The sequence below is a fragment of the Python bivittatus genome, unplaced genomic scaffold (genome assembly GCF_059951505.1).
Source record: "Python bivittatus isolate LINGU-HERP-01145 unplaced genomic scaffold, Pbiv_v1 ctg000060_np1212, whole genome shotgun sequence".
In the NCBI taxonomy this organism is placed as follows: Eukaryota; Metazoa; Chordata; class Lepidosauria; order Squamata; family Pythonidae; genus Python; species Python bivittatus.
Window position 1 is genome coordinate 3,242,213 of NW_028277044.1, and position 20,301 is coordinate 3,262,513.

At 37.4% G+C, this 20,301-nt stretch overlaps 1 protein-coding gene across 6 annotated transcripts in view; it reads left to right on the forward strand.

Moving 5' to 3' along the window:
* Positions 1–20,301, forward strand: part of LOC112542233 (uncharacterized) — a 377,107-nt gene that overhangs the window by 229,271 nt on the left and 127,535 nt on the right. For 2 of the 6 annotated variants that reach the window (XR_015795368.1, XR_015795372.1), the window contains exon 1: positions 14,662–14,797. The exons of 3 other annotated variants lie outside the window; for them this stretch is intronic. The gene's annotated coding sequence lies outside the window, so the exon portion shown is untranslated. Of the gene's footprint in view, positions 1–14,661; positions 14,798–20,301 lie in introns of those variants that run through there. One more of the 6 variants, XR_015795369.1, reaches the window with a different exon arrangement.

Sequence of the window (20,301 nt, forward strand, 5' to 3'; positions counted from 1 at the left end):
AGCAAATCCGAAGTAGATAAGTGGTGTGCACTGGCATGGAGCTTGTTCTCAATAAGCCCGGATTCTTTAGAATCTTGACTTAATCTTTCCCTGTGGGTGCAACTATAGTATTTGAAAAACTGCTAACTATTTCTAGGCATTTTTATATTTCTCAGCTCATTAAGCTACAATTCACTGGAAGCTTTCCTGCTCATGCATTACTGCAAGAAAAGGCATTATCGTACTGTTCCATAACTCTGATTTATTTTAATATAGCTTGAACAGGAGAATTTCCCATTGTGGAAAAAATGCACAGTTTGGAAAGTTATAGAACTGTGTTAGCTGTAATGTAATCAGGGTTAATTCCAAGAGGAATCTTTTTATTCATGGATAAACAAAATTAAAGTCACTTACAGAAGAACAGATGAAGTTTTATAATATAAGACTTCTGTTTTATAACAGAATAAAACATATAAACTGCTGTTACTGAGCATGAAAGCATTTGATCGATATCTTAATGCACAGAATGAGCTTCAGATTTTTATATGCAGTATATATAAAAGATGTCATACTGTAGCGAGTAATTGCCTTTGTTTGCTTTTTCATGGTATAAACAACTAATTTCTTTTCTTTTTTTTTTACCATTCAGATTTGTTAATTTCCTTTTTCCCTTAAAAAAAATCTAACGCATTCTGAGCTTTTATGCAAGATATGACAGGAAAACATCACACCCACTTATGCCTGAAATAGAGTCAATTCTATATGAAACATTCTGAGCACAGTGCAGTGGTTTTGCACTGATGTGCCTGCCTAGTGTATTCATTATAGTTGAAAATCTTAAACTACGCAGTTAAGAGAAACAAAAAGTAACACGGAGCAAAACCTCTGTTACCGAACACGAAAACCTTTGATTGACATCTTAATGCACAGAATGAGCTTCGGATTTTTTAATATATATAAAAGATTCCATGCTGTGGCAAGTGACGGCCTTCGTTTGCTTTTGCCAAACACATGGAAACCTTGTTACAGGCTGGCTTTGCTAGGCATATGCTTCATGTACACGTTTTGCATGCAAGCTCGATCTACTATGGAAAATTATCTAACAACATCCTTCAGGACTGTCACTTTTGGAAACTGAGAAGATGCAATAGTCCACAACACAACAGCATTGTTTATTTTGTGTTCCAGGTTCTGTTCACACACTTCTGTCTGCACACACACAGTACTCATTGGGTGTGTGGGACTTCCTTATTCCTTCTCCATCTTTCTAATACCTTGAAATAACCACTCACAAAGCCTTTGTCTGTTGTCCTGTACTGTGACTCTGTCCAATGCCTTAGAAAATGTCTTTTAGGCTTCCTACATTAGTAGTTTGAACCTATAACATGGACCACTATCTGGGGATTTCCCAGTTAAATCTGGCTTAATACATCATCTATAATGTACTGGATTAGCCCCTGAGAAACTGTATTATGTATTATGTATAGCTATCTCTACCAAGTCTTGTCCCTAGAATGTTGCAACCACTTTCCTGCCAGGTTTGATACATTTCCCTCACTTACACATTCCATTCCCTCTCGACAAGGTCATGCCACAAGACTCAGGCTATACCCCCTTCATGTTCATTGAGTAAGCTGTGTTCATGAGCCTTAAGAATCAGACCAGGTTTAGCATTTGGGACTGTCTTTACTTAGCTAGATAAGAGATTACAAAATTGAGCATCTGAAGTGGTTAGTTAAGAAGGGAAAGAGGAAATGGAATATGGATAGGGTATGGGGAAATTTCTCTGAAGATACTTCTGTAGTGGAATGTCTTCTCTCTTCATTCTGATGCTCAGTTTCATTCACTGTGCTTTGATAATCTCTCAGGGGAAAGGTTAGGTGGAGGAGGTATGAGGGGAAAGTAAGAATCAATGGTAAGCTTCTTTTTGGGTTACAGTGCCATGATTCAAACCCATCCTTCTTATTAGTGTGAGAAAAATATTACAATCAACAGGTGCTTCTTCTGTTTACATGGAAGCATGTCAGCAAAGTCAATCTGTATCATTTGGAAAGGATACTGCCCTCTGGGCAGTCGGGAAGGACGTGGCCTCAGTCCTCTCTCCAAGGTGAACAGCCTCTGGCATGTTAGAACAATGTAGGTAAGGGAAGTCAGCAAGCTGGATCTGTAACTCCAGGATAAGGATTGGCTCTGTCTGTAGTTCGTTAGCAGCAAGCGTGGCACGCCCACTAGCTAAGCTGGTAAATTAGTCATCTACTATATTTCTAAAACAATATTTTGTCATGTTCAACTGTTCAGCTGGGCTGCACATGAACACTGTGTGCTATGGATTCTCTACAAAAAGGGGCAAATGCCTAGGTTGCTATGGGGATGTTTTTGATAAGGAGTTTACAACCGGCCTGGTTCACATCAGCTTCAAGGATCCTTCCACATTCATTTATGTTTCAATCTTATTAAGGCGATCCCATTCATCTGAGGCCTCTAAAAACTTGTCTTTTTCACTCAAAGATTCACCCAAAGATATATTTTTTCTCACATTAGTCATCTACTATATTTCTAAAACAATATTTTGTCATGTTCCTTCAAAATTCCATTCTTCTGTACTGTCAGAACCTCCAGCAATCAATCTATCAGTTCATTAGTTGCTTACTTCGTTTCTGCCATATTTCAGTAGGGGGGAGGGGGGAACAAGGAAGGTGAAACCGTTAACACAGATGGACTGTTATCTAGGGCCAGGAATGTTCAAGGTCATGCCATCATGAGAACCAAGAACCGGCTGAGGAGAAGTGGGCTTAAGAAGTGAGGGTAAAAGATTGGGAATGTGCAGGGTTTTAGTTTCAGCAATGCTTTGAAGCTGCATGTATATCTCAATAAATGAATTTCTTTTTGAACTTGACTCAGGTTTCAAGAGATTTTTCTTCATTGGGATTTGAACATTGCAGATCTGACATGTACCTCCATGGACAGCTCTCTTGGTAACTGGTCAGTTACTCACTTCCTGCTTCAGCTTATCTTGCCATCTACCAGCAAAATTTAAAGAAGGATATGGATCAAGATAGGCAAAGTTATGTAAAAGCAAAACAAATATTAATTGTCTGCTATGGCTTCTTTCATTGCATATGTTAATGTTATATCTCATAAAAATGAACCAATTTATTGTCTGTGAACCTCCACTTTATATTCATCACCAATTTCTGTTGCAATTTTGCAAACACTCTTTGAAAGATGTTTTTCATGTTCATTTTAAGACAAATTGATTATCAAATAGATTTTTTTTTAAATCCTCATTTATTCTAAAGTAGGATTGGACATGAATTTGGATCCATGTGCAGAACATGGATACTAAATGAATTTAGCTTTAATTTGAAAATTATGTCTGTAGAATTAAAAATGATCATGTTTGACTCAACTGGATTTTCCCATTGTTTCCTTTTATGAAATCTATTTAAAGCCATTGTTGCCCATCCATAAGGTCAAAGAACAGTATTTACTGTATATTTATACTACTTGAAGCAAATATCGGTAATAAAATAATTTTTCCACAAAATTCTATTAACTGTATTATCCTACATTATTGCATTTACTCCATCCAAAACTTCCTAAAAGTCCAGGTTCCTCCATTCTCCAGCTTTTTTCATTCCAATCACCAATTATTAATATTATGTCCTTTTTAGACATTGCATTTAGTACGTCTTGAAATTGCCAGTGTATTCCGCAACGGTAGTAGGGGCATATACTGTACTTGTATAACCACACTTTCACTGTATCCATTAATTCTAATAGATTTTATCCCTTCATTTCTTGGATTATAGCCAAGCACATACTTAGAGTAGTCTGTTTTGAGTATCATTGCCTCCCGTTTCCTTTTATAGTCTCATGCTATAAATAGTGAATCACATGAACATCTGATGTAAAGTGCTCTAGTCACTTCCACATAAATTCATTTATTCCTAAGGCATCGACTTTAATTTCTGCTTTGACAGAAAAGTGTTACTAACACTTATCAATTCTATGTTTCTTTTTTTTTAAGATTAAAATGCTTCTCACATTCTGTGTGCCACTATATGTTTGTTTGCAAAAGAAGATCTCCTCTTTTAATGCTGGGACTCACATGTATTATAGTGCCTGAAATAGCGGACACTAATGATTCCACAAGCACAAGGAATACTGAAGGCTTAATGAAGTAGTTGCCTCAAGTGATCATTCTTGGTAGTGGTGGGGAGAAGTAGTGGCATTCAGAAGACAAAGGCTGCCTCGGTCTGAACCCCCTAAACTAATGTAATTCTCCAAGGAGCAGAGGGGAAGCTGTGTCACTTCACTACGTTATGTGAAAGGAGTTGAACTAATATGTCATCTGCCTCAAATGTCTTGAATTAACTACTTAAAGACAATCTCATACCAGTTGTTCTGAAACGGAGCCCTTTTAGCATTTATAAGTCGCCTTGATTTCCTTGAAAGAAAGTGCTTTGTATGCCAATATTAAAATATAACTATATAAATATATAATAAGCAAAACACCTCTATCACCACCACCAGCAAAACATGATACAATCTACTTTGGTGGCAACATGGGCAATATTTAAGCAGCAGTAAATATTAAAAATTAAAATTTTTGCAGTGGAATATGCAGACTTTATTATATTTCTGAATATGACCAATATCAAGATGATGATGATGATGATGATGATGATGATGATGATGATGACGGCTCCCAATAATTCAGGCTGGATCTGGAGATGATGTTGTGGTTTGAACACTGATTAAATACCTGGAACAATGTGGTGAAATCAACTGTACTGAAATGTTTTTGTTGTATTTTATGGTCTTTGAACATTCACAAAAGGAGGTACCTGGGTCGAGTTTGGCAGGAAAAGTAGGATTTTGAAATATGGTTTTAAATTTTTCATCAAGATCCAAAGTGTGTGTGTATGTGTGTGCTTTCAGATACAGCAATTTATCCTTTGACACTAAGTAAGGAGTAAACACATTATTACTCTTTATTTTAGGTAACAAAGAACCAAAGACATCCACAAAAGTCAAAGCAGGTAATTGTCCTGAAAAGATGGATGCACCGACAGAACATATTATTAAACTAGGTTTCTGTTGTTTTGACATAAAACAACTTTCTATACAGAATTTTCATGGTTTATTTTAAAAAATACAAGAAACTTATGTTACAATCAAGTTCACCATAATTACTAGAATGCATAAAAATATGAAAATACAGATAAACACAAGGGCATAATCCAGTGTCTATATGATGCAGTCTCTCTTATCTGAAACATGGGTTCTGTGGGGATAATTAGGAGAATTCAGCTCATATTGAAACAAGTTAGAGATTGTAAGATGCTTTAATAGTATGAAACCTTTCTATGCAATGTGATCATTAGCTATAGGTCATTTGTAAATCTGCATACCTTTTAGTATTTTTTTTTTAAAACAACGTCGTTATTGTAATAAATCAATGTCCAAGAGACACACAGCAAGCCCCAGACTTGGTAATTCCTGGGAGAGAAGTGTTAAAAAGACAATCCTTTACTAAGACAAGAGGGAAGCTGATGCAGATTGTTTATAGTCTGTATGTAACTGATATGTCAGTTGGGGCAGTAGGGTCTTCCTGTGCTGATTTCAAGGCACCACTGTCTCTGGGCCAAGGGTTGGTTGTTCTTATATATGAGAAGATGCCCCTTTATTTGTTGGCCACAAATTATGTGTGGTATCTATGTATCCTCCCACCCCTGTATAATCTAGGACATGGATTGTTGGAGATCTTTGGCTGGAACCCCAGTGATCACTGTGTTCTTTGCATGCCCAGTAAAGAAACTTAGTTGCTGATCTCCATTTGTTTTGGTTCCTTGTAACAGGTGGGTGGAAAATACCACAGGAGTTCTGCATAGCATTTTTTAAAGTAATTATTCTTCCAAAATTCAACTGTGAATGTTATTGCTGCTGTTTCATTTCTCACTTCACAAATTCACCTAAGTTTACCTGTTGCCTAGTTGACACGTGCTCAGTTCATGCTGTAGCGTGACCAGTCATGCTTCTGTGCCATGCCCTGTCCTGAACCATGATTGTAAAGGGTCAAAATAATCTGCTTCCTTCAATCAGTCTGAATTACTCCCAGGAACACTGAAGGAGAGGAGAGGATTTCAGTGTACATGGAAGCCTAGCCCGCGTCTCCTCAGTCCACCCATTCAGTTCCCATTGTTAGAAAATTTTATAAAACATACTTAGTATTCAGTATTGAAACATTAACATTTCAAACTGTGTTTTATTCCTTTCTTTGGCTTCTGTAGGCCTTCTCACAGACCTTGATAGTGGTATCCAGAGAAACAAGGTAAGGTATACATTCCAAGGATAGCTTCTTTGTAGAAGAAGAATTGCTTAGCTATGGTAAGAGGCCCCAGCAAGGAAGAGACGAAGTTCCTAATATGGAATGATGCTGAGATGGGAAACAGGTGACTGGGTAAGGGTGGCATTCTATAGGAAGGGTTGAATGGAATGTATATAATGTGCTGTAAGAAGGGGGTCAAGCTGCAGCCGCCCCCTAACAGCTTTCTGTCACTGCTTTTGGGTAAAGAATAAAGAACTTAATTTCATGCAGCTACCTGTGGTCTCTTTGATCCCAGCTCAGAAACGAACTTGGTAAGAAATAAATTCTAACACTATCTTTCCAAATTTGGGGGAGATAGTTTGACAAAGGATATTTCCTGTGCTGAGAGTCAGGAATGCCCTGTATTTAACCTTTATAGGAACAGATTGATATGATTCATGGGGTCACGAAGAGTTGGACACGACTTAACGACTGAACAACAACAAAAGGAACAGATTGAATATCTACTTAGAACTATAATATCGGAGTATAAATAAATTCTTTTATTATTGATTGATTTAAAAAGGGGAGGAAAGACCCCCCTTTCTGTTTGGACTGTTTCTAAACATCTGTGAAAACAGCTGAGTGATTCTCACGCAGCATGCACTGCTTCATTTGAAGATCCCAGCACAGGCCATTTCATACTACAAATTATGTGGCACAATAATGATTGGTGGGGCGAGGGGTTGTGTTTGAAATGCAGTCACTGATACTTTTTTCTACCTAATTGTGATATGATCTTGATTCAGAAAGTTAAAATGGCAGCATTTGCAGGCGTAGGGCTGTACTTGCATCAATATGGCTAAGATTCTACCTGGAAAAAGAAAATAAAAATGTAAAGGAGGCTGAGAGACCATTCTTCATTTTGACACAAAGAACTGTTGTGGGGAGAAGGAGTGACTGAAATCATTGTTTCAAAACACGACTGTAATCTTTGAGGTGTTACATTCCATAATACTCTAAAATAGCAGCCAAAGGTGTCATGTGGTGTTAGGAATTCACAGTGAGGAAGCAAACTGAGTCAGTTAAGTAAAACTAAAAGTATCAGCATTTCTTTAGATACCACAGAAACAAATATATGGCATGAAATTGGAACAGGAAAATTTTAATGTCGACATTTACCTTACTTGGCAATTTTAGTTGCCAACAATAAAAGCTTCAAAGGCATGATGCCTCTTTTATTTTACTTGAGTACTAATTGCCTTACCATCTAAACTGGCTTTTAACTCCAGCAGCATTAATGTACACTTTCCTTTGTTTTCTGTTATTTCAATGAAAGTGCTTTTTAAAAGCTCTTGGTATCTTGGCAAAATAGTGGGCAGTACTCAAATTGCTGAAAATTGCTTTTCCAAAGTTATGAAAACTTCTTTTAAAAACCCTCCTAAATTTATTGAAATCATATTTTGTCCCAATTCCCATAGATATTGTCAAAGCAGAAACCTGTACATTCACTTGAAAATTTACTTTAAAATAATGTATGTCATTAATCTCACTGATTTTTTTTAAAAAAAATATATTTGGGAATGTGCAGATTATATGCCCCAAACATGAATGAAAAATGTTACATGTTTTATTGAAATTCTTTGAATGGCTCTCAGTTTTTTATCTTGGAAGGAATCCACAGAGATGTAGAATGACACCTCTAAATTTCCCTCACAGCTTCTGTTTCGGAGTAGGGCTCTTCATTTTACACGGTTTGAAGCACCTCATTTGTTCGGGTCAAGCATGTACAGTTGCTTTAGTTGTGAGAACATATCATTAGAGAAGATCTGATCATGCTGATAGCCACAAGAAAAGAGAAAAGGGTTGGGCACAGAAAGATAGCTCACAAAGGCTCAAATTCATGAGATCAGCTTCTCTTGAGAGGATGGGAAATTATGAGGGATTGAAAGTAGTTTTAGAGTTGCTTCGTTTTTGCTCTTTCCTCAAAATTGGCAAGAGTCATTGACAGATCTTCATCTTAAAAAGAGATAGATTACACTTCTTCTGAATATGTATGCATACATACATACATACATACATACATACATACATACATATTAAACTCTGCAGTGTAATGTTTGGGAATTACTGAATCACATAGTGCAAGGGATTCTTTAACATATGGATTTTTTAAAAAGTTATTTCCTTTCTCTCCTTTTGAGGGAATTTCCTTTTGTATATGTTGTATAACTTTTTCCGAAAAGTCTCTTTATACCACCACTATTCTATTGTTTCAGGCAATGCATGTGTGGAAGGAAGGGTAGGATATTTTATCTTCGTTTGTTTCAGCAACTTGAGAAGCCCAACTCATTAGTAGGATTTTACATTGTAATGTTTGGAGGAGGAGGAAGATGAATCAGTGGGCAAGAACTGCTTTCCTAAATCTATGGTCCCTTCTTCTAAGGTGCCAGTACCTTTAGCAGGAAGAGGATAATTTGTTTTTCCTGCATTGACAATTGTCAACACAGTGTGGTGGTGGTGGGGGCACTCCATAGATTTGTTTGGGTAGTTGAAGAGGCATTTCCTATCTTGGGCTTCCCTCAAGCCCTTTCCAGGTCCAGTTGCTGCCTTGGGTCCCAGGGAGAGATTATGACCAAAAAAAAAAAAAAAAAAGTAAAGTGACTGGAATATAATTAGTTAAGCTTCTTCTACACTCCTTTGTAAACCTGTTATTGGAAGTTAGAAAAAAGTTTAAAACTGTCACTCAAGGAGCTATAACCCCTTTGCTTCCTTCTCCCTTACCTAATTTGAAAAAGTAATCAAACCTTAGCTTACTCCCTGACTATGTCCCTGCAAAATGAGCCTGAAGTTTTCAGAGTAGTTTTGGAATTGACCCGTTTCACCTATAAGTCTCTGAAGTGGCCCATTTCAGTGAGAACTAAAGGCTTCATCCAGTACGGATGCACACGTGTATCTCTGTGATTCAGTACAATGACTCTGAACTCATTTCATTGATCAATTGTGATCTGTGTGAAGTTTGTATTTTCTCTATTATACTGAGCTGTATCTCAGGAGCAATCTTCAAAATCTAAAGCTGCAATAACATGTCGTTATAAGCTTGTGATTTCCATTTTGTTGATAATATTACAAAGTTCTTTAAACTCAGCCATCTTATATCAGGTACACACACTCCTCATTAAGATAATGATCTTGCCAAATACTACTACTCTTTTACTCAAAACTCACCTGACTATTTTTAATATTATGTTTAATACTAACACTACAAAATGAGTCCTCCCTCTTCTTAATGCAATAATATTCACATTTGCATGAGATGTTTATGAACAGACAATGAATACAGCATTATTGTTGAAATATCTGATTGTATAGAAAAAAAATTGTACAACAGCAATTAAACCGCAAAATGTGGAATCATCAAACACTTTGAAGGAAGCCCTAACCAAAATAAAGTTCAGTATTTGAAATAATCAAATGGATTAATACTTTTCATTCAGGTAGTAAAACAAAAAATTTAAACTATAATTTGAACATAGGATGATTCTGTGAAATATAAATAGGATGAATTTATTTGTCCTTGGATCTCTCTGTATCTATAAAAGGCCCTTGGAGCCACATAAGAATGTTACATGCATTTATTTTCCAAGTATTTTTACTTTTATTAGTAATTTTACAGCTAGCGTGCTATTGTTATACATAATAAAGTAGCATGTACTTCAATTTGTCATGTTCACCAAAAGTACAAATTCTTATTACTTTAAGAAATATGTGAATGTTTGGCTGGGCTTATTTAAAATATTTAAAATATCTGAAAATGTTCTTAGAATAAGTTAATTTTATAAAATATGGAATACATTCAAAAACATCTAAAATTTTCTTCACCCATATCATCAACTGAAGTCTGAAATGATGTTCCTGTACAGGTAGTCCCAGGTTACAGATGACTCATAGTTAAGAGCAGAGCCTATTGTAGCAAAATTCGAGTTCAGTACACAATGATTTGAGTTAAATACAACAGTAGTTCAAGTTCATTACATAATACTATTTATGCACTTTTATACAATAATACTGTTCTGGCTTACATACAAATTTGACTTAAGACCTTGGAAATGGAACTCGTTCTTAAACTGGGGACTACCTATATAAAAGTTTTTAAAAGGAAAATGGCAATGAAAATAATATGCCACTGAGCAGAACCAAGTAGTTAATATTGGTACTAGCCCTTTCACTTTTCAAGAAAAAGTGGTAAGTAAAACATTACAGTTAACTGTCCTCCAGATCTCAAACTAAACAATTAAAGCTGGTCCAAACTTGGATTCCATCTGTCATTTTCAAAGCTGCTCTATTTTAAATTAATTTATATATTTATGAGACTGCAACAGCCCAACAATAGCATATACAGTTCTAGCATCATCTTGTCTGTTGAACTTGGGTATGCTCTGATTTAAAAAAAAAAAAAAAGGCAAAAGGTAAGATTTGGAGTCCGCAAGAACTGGTGTCAACCTCATAGTATCAAGATTGTTCCAGAAGATGAATATGTGAAAACTCCTGGGAATGTCCTCTATTGAATCAGCCTCATATTTCACACCAGCAAGCTAAGGAAGTAGACTGGCTGACTGCAAGGGGAATGTTGTACACGACTACAAGTATCCCCTCCCCTTATTTTTCTCTTGTTTTGGAGGCTGGGGGAATGGAGAAGGAGAAGATCCAAGTGTGAATTAAGAGAACTGAGAAATTACCGAGACAAAATTCTAAGAAATAATTAGGAAATGACTCAAATATATTAAATTGTACACAAGACTTCTTAGCTGTCAAGAAATACCTTCCATTATCTGTTCTAAATATAATCTGTTATATTGAGGATAGGTGCATATTGGGAGTGGATGCCTTCACATTCGTCTTCATTTGACTCCTGGCAACTTCCTGGACATGTTCCTGAAGTTTCCTGGCAACATTTTCAGAAGTGGTTTGCCATTGCCACCTTCCTGGGGTTGAGAAAGAGGGACTGGCTCAAGGTCACCCAGCTGGATTTGTGACTAAGGTGGGAATAGAACTCATGGTCTCTGGTTTCTAGCCTGGTGCCTTAACCACTACACCAAACCAGATCTCAGATATGTATGTTACAAGTAGTTTAAATGAATAATTTTACTGTCACTTTCACAATTGTTAAATGTAATCAAAATGGACAACACTTGAATTATTCTGTAAAACTAACCCTGTTCTACTTTATCCTGTCCTGGATTCTATTTCTTGGTCATGCCATTGTAATGAAATGTTGACACATGTGGCAAAATGTTAGGGAGGAAGGTAATCAAGTAGGTAAGAAGGGGCTAATTCTGGCTGCAGAAGACCAAGCCTTAAGAACACATGTATACAAAACCAGAATTGAAAAGACAGCAACAGACAGCAAATGCTGCCTCTGCAAAGGAGCTGAAGAAACAGTGGACCACCTAGTCAGCTGCTGCAAGAACAGACTGACTACAAATAACGGCATGACAAAGTAGCAACAATGGTGCATTGGAATATCTGCAAGAAATACCATTTGCGTACAAGCAAGAACTGGTGGGACCACAAAACAGACAAAGTAATTGAAAATGAAGAAGCTAAAGTGCTCTGGGACTTTAGAATTCAAACAGACAAGCACCTGCCACACAACACCCCAGACTTAAGAAAGACAAAAAAGTCTGGATAGTGGACATTGCAATACCTGAAGATAGCAGAAGAGAAGAGAAAGAACTGGAGAAAACTACAAAATATAAAGACCTGCAAATAGAAGTAGAATGACTATGGCAAAAGAAAACAAAGATAGTACCAATAGTAATAGACACCTTGGGTGCAATCCCAAAACATCTGGAGCAGCACCTGAACACCATCTGCACTGGCAAAATCGTAGAGTCTTATTGCAGAAGGTTCATTACTTGACTAGGTATAATCTTGCCTAGAAGATGTTACCTAGTTGGGTAATGAAACATCTGCAAGAAAACAACCAAGCTCAGAGAACCACCAAGGATTCTACAGACCAACTCTGAGCGACATATAGTCTCTTCTATTAACAAAATCATCATCAGTCACTTGCAAAAGGCAGCTTTACTTGGAATAACTTACATCTTGCAATGATACCTTTAACACCATCAAATAACAACATCTACATATCCCAGGTCCTCAGGAAGGACTTGACAGATGGACAAAAATTCCAAATCCAGTCTAAACATCTGGCTGACTATGTGATCAACCATAATATATTAAATGTATATGCCGCCTGACTCCCAGTGACTCTGGCCCATTTACAATTATTAAAAACAATTAAAAAGAAAGAACAATACAAAAAACACAAAAACAGCACAAGACAAAAGAACAACAATGGCAAAGAAAACAAACCCTGAGAAGACCAATGAAAAAGAAGAAAGGGCATCAGTTGTGCTCACCAAAGGCCTATAGAACACCTTAGTGGATAAGTGAATATTTAGGAATGACGTGTTTGACCTCAAATCAAAATGATATTTCCAATTGGTCATCCCATGAAAAATGGGAAATCTTAGGGATGTGTATGAAATGAAAAATGTGCTTTGTTGCATGCACAGAACAAACACACTGTGGCTCAAACATGCAGACTTACTGTTCCAAGTGGCAGTTGTAGTCAGCCCAACCAAATCTCAGAATATTTGGGATGTTCTGAGTTTTGTCTGAGACATATTTCAAAGGGCCCTTGGGGGGAAAGTAGGGCAAGGTTGGTGTGCTTTGCCACTTCTCCTTTGCATGCTCTTCCCTTCCCAATCTTCCTGCTCCTTCTTCTTCCTTACTTCTCTGCAGCTTTGAACTGCCCATGCCATGCTTGAATTCAAATACAGCATGTCAGACTGGCCACCTTCTCCTACCCTAACTTCTTCCATTTTCCTTTTCCTACCTGGGGATATGTGAGTATCTAGCTGGTGTAATCCAGTGGATATGAACGGGTTAGGTTTCCCCCCCACCCCCGTGTTGGTCTTAACTTTTGTCATTCCATGATAAATGGAATACAACACAAAATTGTTATAGTGATTTTAAACATTCAGTTGAAAATGAAGATGCCAGGCCAGGAAGACCTTCAGCAGTATCAGGAAGATGACAATTAGGTTGTTGTCTAAAACAGATGACAACTCTGTCATTACTTCTCTTAGCCTCCTCCACCATCTCCCATCAGCCTACCTGTCCATTTTCCTATCATTGCACTCACCCACCTGACCCTTTCTTTCCCCATCTTCCTGCTTCTAATGCCCACTTTCTGGCTCTCCCCATCCTAGGACAACTTTGACTAGAACACACATGTTGTGGGTCAGTGTCCAGATCAAGCATGCATATTCCAGATCCATGCCCATATCAAACACATAGACTACCTGTACTTGCTTGTTCTATGCACAGAATGGTCTATGAAGCATTTGTTTACATTATCCTGTCTATTCACATTCATTTCATACCATAAGAATTGTGCTCCTTCTGGAACTAAAGCAAGGTCACAAGGACACTTCCATTTGACCAGGTTTGGGCTGGATAGTCTGAGGGCATTGCAGCTATGCAACAGACATCCCTCACACCTCTTACATATGTCCCAGAAGTAGTGGATTCCAGCATAGAGTGTGTATGGGGCCAATTTGAAACCACATGGCATAGAAAATGCCAACTTGATGACCCATTAGGCCAGGGTGGACAACTCACAGCCCAGAAGTTTCCTGTGGCCCTTCAACCTCCTATTTGTAGTCTAACACCCAGAGATCATGCCATCAAATTTTGGTGGTGCAACAATTTTGTAGTTTAATATAAATTAAGAGTTATTCCATTCTTATCCTTCATCACCATTTTCAGGGTGATTTTGGCCCATTTGTGGTGTGTTTTTTTAGAGGATTAAGGGTGGCAATATGAGTGGGAAGTTTTTGAGGTGCACTCCAGTCTTAGATGTCATCCTTATTCCCCCAGCAATCTGAAATTGCCATTCCCAAATTGCAATTTTAGCATTTTTGATATTATTTTCACAAAACATACAAAATCATTGTCTACCCTCTCTCTCTCTCTCTCCCTCCCTCCCTCCCTCCCTCCCTCTCTCTCTCTTTCTCTCTCTCTCTCTCTCTCTCTCACACACACACACACACACACACACCTAAAACAGATATTTTACTCTGCAGGAAAAGCTTGATGCAGTACTTAAACACTGTGGCATTCTCAGGAAATTTGTCTTATATTGTGAGACCTCACACACTAATAGCGTAAAAGTACGTTATCAGACGCAAGCACTATAGCATATGTTACACCCTAAAAGGTGACATCCTTATTTGCACAGCATCATGTCATGCAGATATACCCATTTGATTCTGCATACTTTTCTTTTCTTTTCTCTTTTAAGAATGAATACTATAATCTCTCTTGAGGTCCTGGCATTTTGCTGAGAAGAAAGCTTGATTACAATCCTTTTATAGACCAGAATGCTTAGCTTTCTTCTCCATGAAGAGGATCCCCCTAATTCAGAACCCATCAGTAAGTGTTGGCAACCTAAATTGTTCTTCCTAATGTACATTATCTTACGCTTCAGAAGCCCTTCAGGGAAGTCAAGCTGCAGTAGCTTTTTTGAACACTCTGCTATTTGCATGCTACACACTGTCAGCGCAAGTGGGAAATAAAATGAGCTGGAAATCGTATCAGTTTGCAATCAGCTTCATGTTCTATTCAAATGTGCAGAGGTTTTCTCGCATTTCTTCCAGGTCTCAGTCATGCAGAAGGAATGTATAAAAAATGCTATGCAATTACTTTTCATGTCTAGCTTTTGAGGCTCTTGCTGATGGGGTGATTGTTGTGGATTTTCTTTAAAATCCTTGCCAGAGCAGACAAAATTCTGTTCCCCCTGCTGCCCAAATGCTTGTTGAAAAGGGCACATGACATGCATGCAAACAAGCCCTAAAAATGTATTTACTCTTAGCTCAGTTCGCCAGCTTTTGTTATTTTTAGGAGATACTTCTCAACAAGGAATCTCTATGCTGCTGCCATACATGACAGTATCAGAGAAAATTGTTTCCCATTATTTGCCATCTTCTGGTTTTGTTTTGTTTTCTTTTTTGGTTAAATTAATCTTTTGTGGCAAGGGAAACCATTTATTGACTTGTTTGTTTCTTTATTTAACTTTTTCAGAAGTCAAGCCCTAAAGTGGATGGGAGAATGATGTAGTTCATATTCAACCTTTTTTTCTGTGAACCTTTTTTATTTTTGAAAGGGGAATGAATTAAAAAAAGACTGTTTGGAAATTACAATTAGTCCAGAATGCTGTGTGCTAAGTGGCACCTGATGTTGGGAGTATACTACATCTGTGCCATGGGCCTTGCACTGACTACCAGTTGGTTTCCAATTTAAAGTTTAAAGTGCTGGTTTTGACCTATAAATCATTTATGGCTTGACAATTGGGTACCTGCAGGACCCCTTCTTTGTGCACGTGTGGTGCCTTCAAGTCAGTGTTGACTGCTGGCAACTGCCTGGACCAGTCCCTGCAGCTTTGTTGGCAAGATTTCAGAGGTGCTTTGCCATTGCCTAAGGCTGAGAGAGAGTGACTGGCCCAAGGTCACTCATCTGGCTTTGTGCTGAAGGTGGGGCTAGAACTCACAGTCTCCTGGTTTCTAGCCCAGTGTCTTAACCACTACAGCAAACTAGCTTTCACAGTTGGTGAACTGACCCAACTTGTTAGGTCATCCAGGGAGAAACTGCTCTTCACTGGGAGCAGTTTTTGGGAAATGAAGTTTGCTGAAGACAAGAGGTGCTGCTTCTTAGTGGCCACACCAGTATTCTGGAATAGTCTCCCAGTAGAGATCAGACTGCCCCCCCCCACACACACACACTTAATGGCATTCAGGAAGAGGATGAAAACTGAACTGTTCTGGAGAATGTTCTAACTAGCTAGGCAGTTTTAGCCACCTTTTGTCTTTGTTTTTACCATATTGTAATTATTGCATTATAGTTATTTGTAACTCTTAATCCTTATTATTACCTCTATCTTGATTTGCTTGGACTTTATGGATTTTTTATGTTGTTCTGAAATTGTTTTAAAATTATTAAATTGTTTACTGTATCTTCAGACTTACTGTTCTAATGTTTTTATATCATGCAAGCCACCGAGAGTCACTTGCATTGTGGCGAGATAGGAATGGAATAAACAACTTTATCGCTTTTCTTGGTCTCTCAGCAATTTCAGCAGGAATTTCACACTAGCAAAATAAATAAATAAGTAAGTAAGTAAATTCCAGCATTTTTTTACCAAATTCCTGTGGTCAAGTCCCAGGAAAAGATGTGAGCCATATAAAGAGTCTCAGAGACTATGTACATGCAGCCTACAGGTCACAGTTTGCTCATCAGTGAGCTAAAGTCCTGAACAACTGTATAGTAGAACATACTCGTTATTAGTGGAACAATTTGGAAGAGCCATAAAAATGTTCCATTTCAAGTGGGAAGGAGTAAGCTTACTAATCTGTGATTTGATTTTATGCTACCTTTCACATTTCCTCTTGTTATTACTGATAGCCCCCTTCAGGTGTCTACCAGAATACATGAGGAGCTCAAGGAGAGAATGCATGCACAATTGCTCCAATTCTCTTGAACCTACATGCATTCAAGAGAAAGGTTATAGAGGGAGTCACTCTCATGTTTATTTGAGCATGAATACAGATGTCAGTGCAATTCAGGATCCCTGCTTTGAGGATTGAATCACATGGAGACTCATGCATGCATTCAAGCGAATGAGAGTATTAGTTTCCTTCATATCTTCTTATAGTGATTTAAGCTTGCTCAGCTAAGAGTAGTGTATCAGCTGTGATCTTCCTGAGCTGGTCAGACTCTAGCAACAGTTTCCCATGCCTTGGTTATATCTTTTCTTGACTCATGCAATGTGCTTTAATGATGACCACTCTTGAGAACCATAAGATATTGCAGTTAGTACAAAACATGGCATCAAAGCCGATAACTGGTTCCCATGGTGCTTATGCACACTACATATTACTTATCAGTCACAGTTTAAAGTTCTGGTGTTGACCTTTAAAACCCTAAATGGGATAGGCCTGAATATCTCATTATTACTGCTCCAGCTAAGAACCTGTCCAGTTCCTTAGATCAGGAAGACAGGGCCTTTTGAAGATCTTCACATCAGAAAGTGGCTTTAATATTATTTAAAAATTAGACTGAATTGTGGATAAGATAATAAGTCTCCATGTGGTTTTTAAAACCCTTTCTATATATTAAAGAAGAAAAAGAGATATTAATTATAATTTAACCTCTTTAAATTACAATATAATTTAATTTTATTGCATTATAATTTCTATTTTATTTGTATTATAATTTCTATTTTTTATTGTTGTGTCTTAAGTATTGTATGGACACAAAGGCAGGAAACAAATTTTAAGCCTGTTGCTTTTAGGACTTGGGAATTTCAGTTAGGTCAGTTAATAGTGGGTTGTTGTTTACAAGTCATCCTTACTGTATGTGGCAACTAAAGTACCTATTAATAAATAACATTAAGAAAATCCAGTTTGATTTTTTTTAATGAAGAAGCATACCTTCATATGGTACTAAGAATGAATTTATGAAGTACATTTATGATTCTGTGAAATGGAATATCTGAAGGCTTCTCAACTTTTGACAAGCTTGTGTAAGGCTTTGGAGGATCAGCAAAGGTTAAAGAAAATTGCATTTTATTTTATTTTTAAGAAACTAGTGTTTGGCTGGTATCAAATATTCAGAAAACGTCAGATTTTTACACTCTGGGGGGTTCTGACCATCTGAACCTGTACAATTATTTTGAGCTGTCAGCTAAGGAGAGGCTTAATTATGAGATGTTGGTTGTAAAGTTGGAGAAATGTTGTATTCCTAAAAGTAATGAGATAGCTGAGAGATAGGTTTATATCAAGATGCAAATTCAATGGAATGTTTCTCACAAATTGAAGGGCTAAAAGTTCACTTTGCAACTTTTGGATAGTTGAGAAATTCTTAAACCAAATTGTTTTAATTTATGCAAATGAATATTATAAGACCCTAACTTAAAACTGGGTGGAACTGTAGAGATAAGTTGAAGAAGTAATGTAAGACCTGCAGCTGACACGCAGGGTGCTGCACAGCCCAGAACAGACAGAACTCTTGTATAAACAGAGTTTATACATTCCATTCTCAAGAGTAATAAAAAGAACAACTAAATGTTCATTGACTCCAAAAAGGCAAGAGAAAAAGACTTAAAATGTAAGCCTTGGATCTGACTATCTATAAGGCCAGTGGTATGCTGATAAATATAAAACAATCAGCTCTGCCAGCTCCATTGCCACCACCACAACACAAACTGTCAAACAGCCGATTGGCGCTCTAAGCATTGTGGTTCAGCTCTGCTCTTAATGAGCTTGCTAAATTCCAGAAAATTTAGCAATCACTTTTCACAAGCAGGTACAAGCCAGCTCCAGCACACTACTGTATAGGGCTCAGTTTTGGGGTTCTGCATATATATGACTTTTTTCTTGTCTGCCGTAAAGCAATATAGCTAGGGTTATTTAGTGTTTTAGTTTCAGTTGCTGTCTAGTTCATGGAAGAATAAAGACTTATAGCCAGACCAGGCCTGTGAAGAGTTTTCAAATGTTAGGAAAAAAGGGAGGGAGGGAGGGAGGGAGGGAGGGAGGGAGGAAGAAGGAAGGAAGGAAGGAAGGAAGGAAGGAAGGAAGGAAGGAAGGAAGGAAGGAAGGAAGGAAGGAAGGAAGGAAGGAAGGAAGGAAGGAAGGAAGGAAGGAAGGAAACAGTATATAACTTGCTGTGAAAATATCCGTGAGTTGACAGATGAAGGAGAACTGTGAGGAAAATTCTAGTTCTTGGGTTATGTGTAGAGGAAAACATGGTCCAGATAATTGTCCAGCTTCTGTTGCAAAGGTAAACAAAAATCAGTCTGGAAGAGTGTGAGAAAAAAGGAATGCAGAAAAGGATACATAAATGGTTGCTGACTGATGTGGAACAAGCCTATACCAGGAGTTGAAATATTATGAAAAAAATTGGAGAGTTATAAAAACACCAAACTCTGCTTATGTGGACCATATGGGACTGCAGTAACACATGTACTTGGCAGTGAGACTTAGGCAAAATAATTACTTAATTTCTACTTAAGTTTTCAGTATGTTCCTCTAATTGTACAAAATTATTATGTAGTCTTATAGTGCTATTAATTTTATTTTTATGACAGAGAGACAGAGATTGTTTCAGAAAATTGAATTTCGCTTTTGGGTTTGAAAACTTGCATAGAATTAAATCTGTGGACAGAAATCTCAGACAATGTATTCAGAACTTGTTTTGAGATCTTTTTATCGGTATACAGAAGTTATGCAAAATAGAGCTGCATGTGTATACATGCATATAAAAAGGTGGCATTCTCTTTAACACTGAAACTGAGAGATGAATTGATGATTGGTACAGTTGGGTACATGGGTGGGTCATGGTAAACTTTGTGAGCAAACTGACCAGAAAAGCTTGTCTCTTGACAGGTTTTCTGGGTAAGCAAAGTACATGGACCTGGGAACTTCAGTGTCTCAAATACTTTCAACATAGGAGGAGGAGGGTGCACCTTTTTTGTTGGAAATACTATGATCTATGATTCAATGGGTTTGGAACAGCATACAGTAGCTACTAAAATACATGACATTTTAGGGCACCATTTGCTTATACTTTAAGGTCAGTGACTAAAGCAGAATAAAAATATACACAAATATGCCTTGACATTTGTACATACTTTAAAACAATATATGTTTATGGTTAGAATTTGCTATAGAAACTGATCATTCCCTTCTGATCAGTATTAAGGAAAAAAAGAAAGGCATTTGACAGCCATCCCTCCACCCTTAGGTGGTGGTGGTGGTGGTGATGATGATGATGATGATGATTAGTAGTAGTAGTAGTAGTAGTAGTAGTAGTAGTAGTAGTAGTATTTTGGTTGGTTGCATAGTCAGCCAGATGTTTAGACTGGATTTGGCATTTTTATCCAC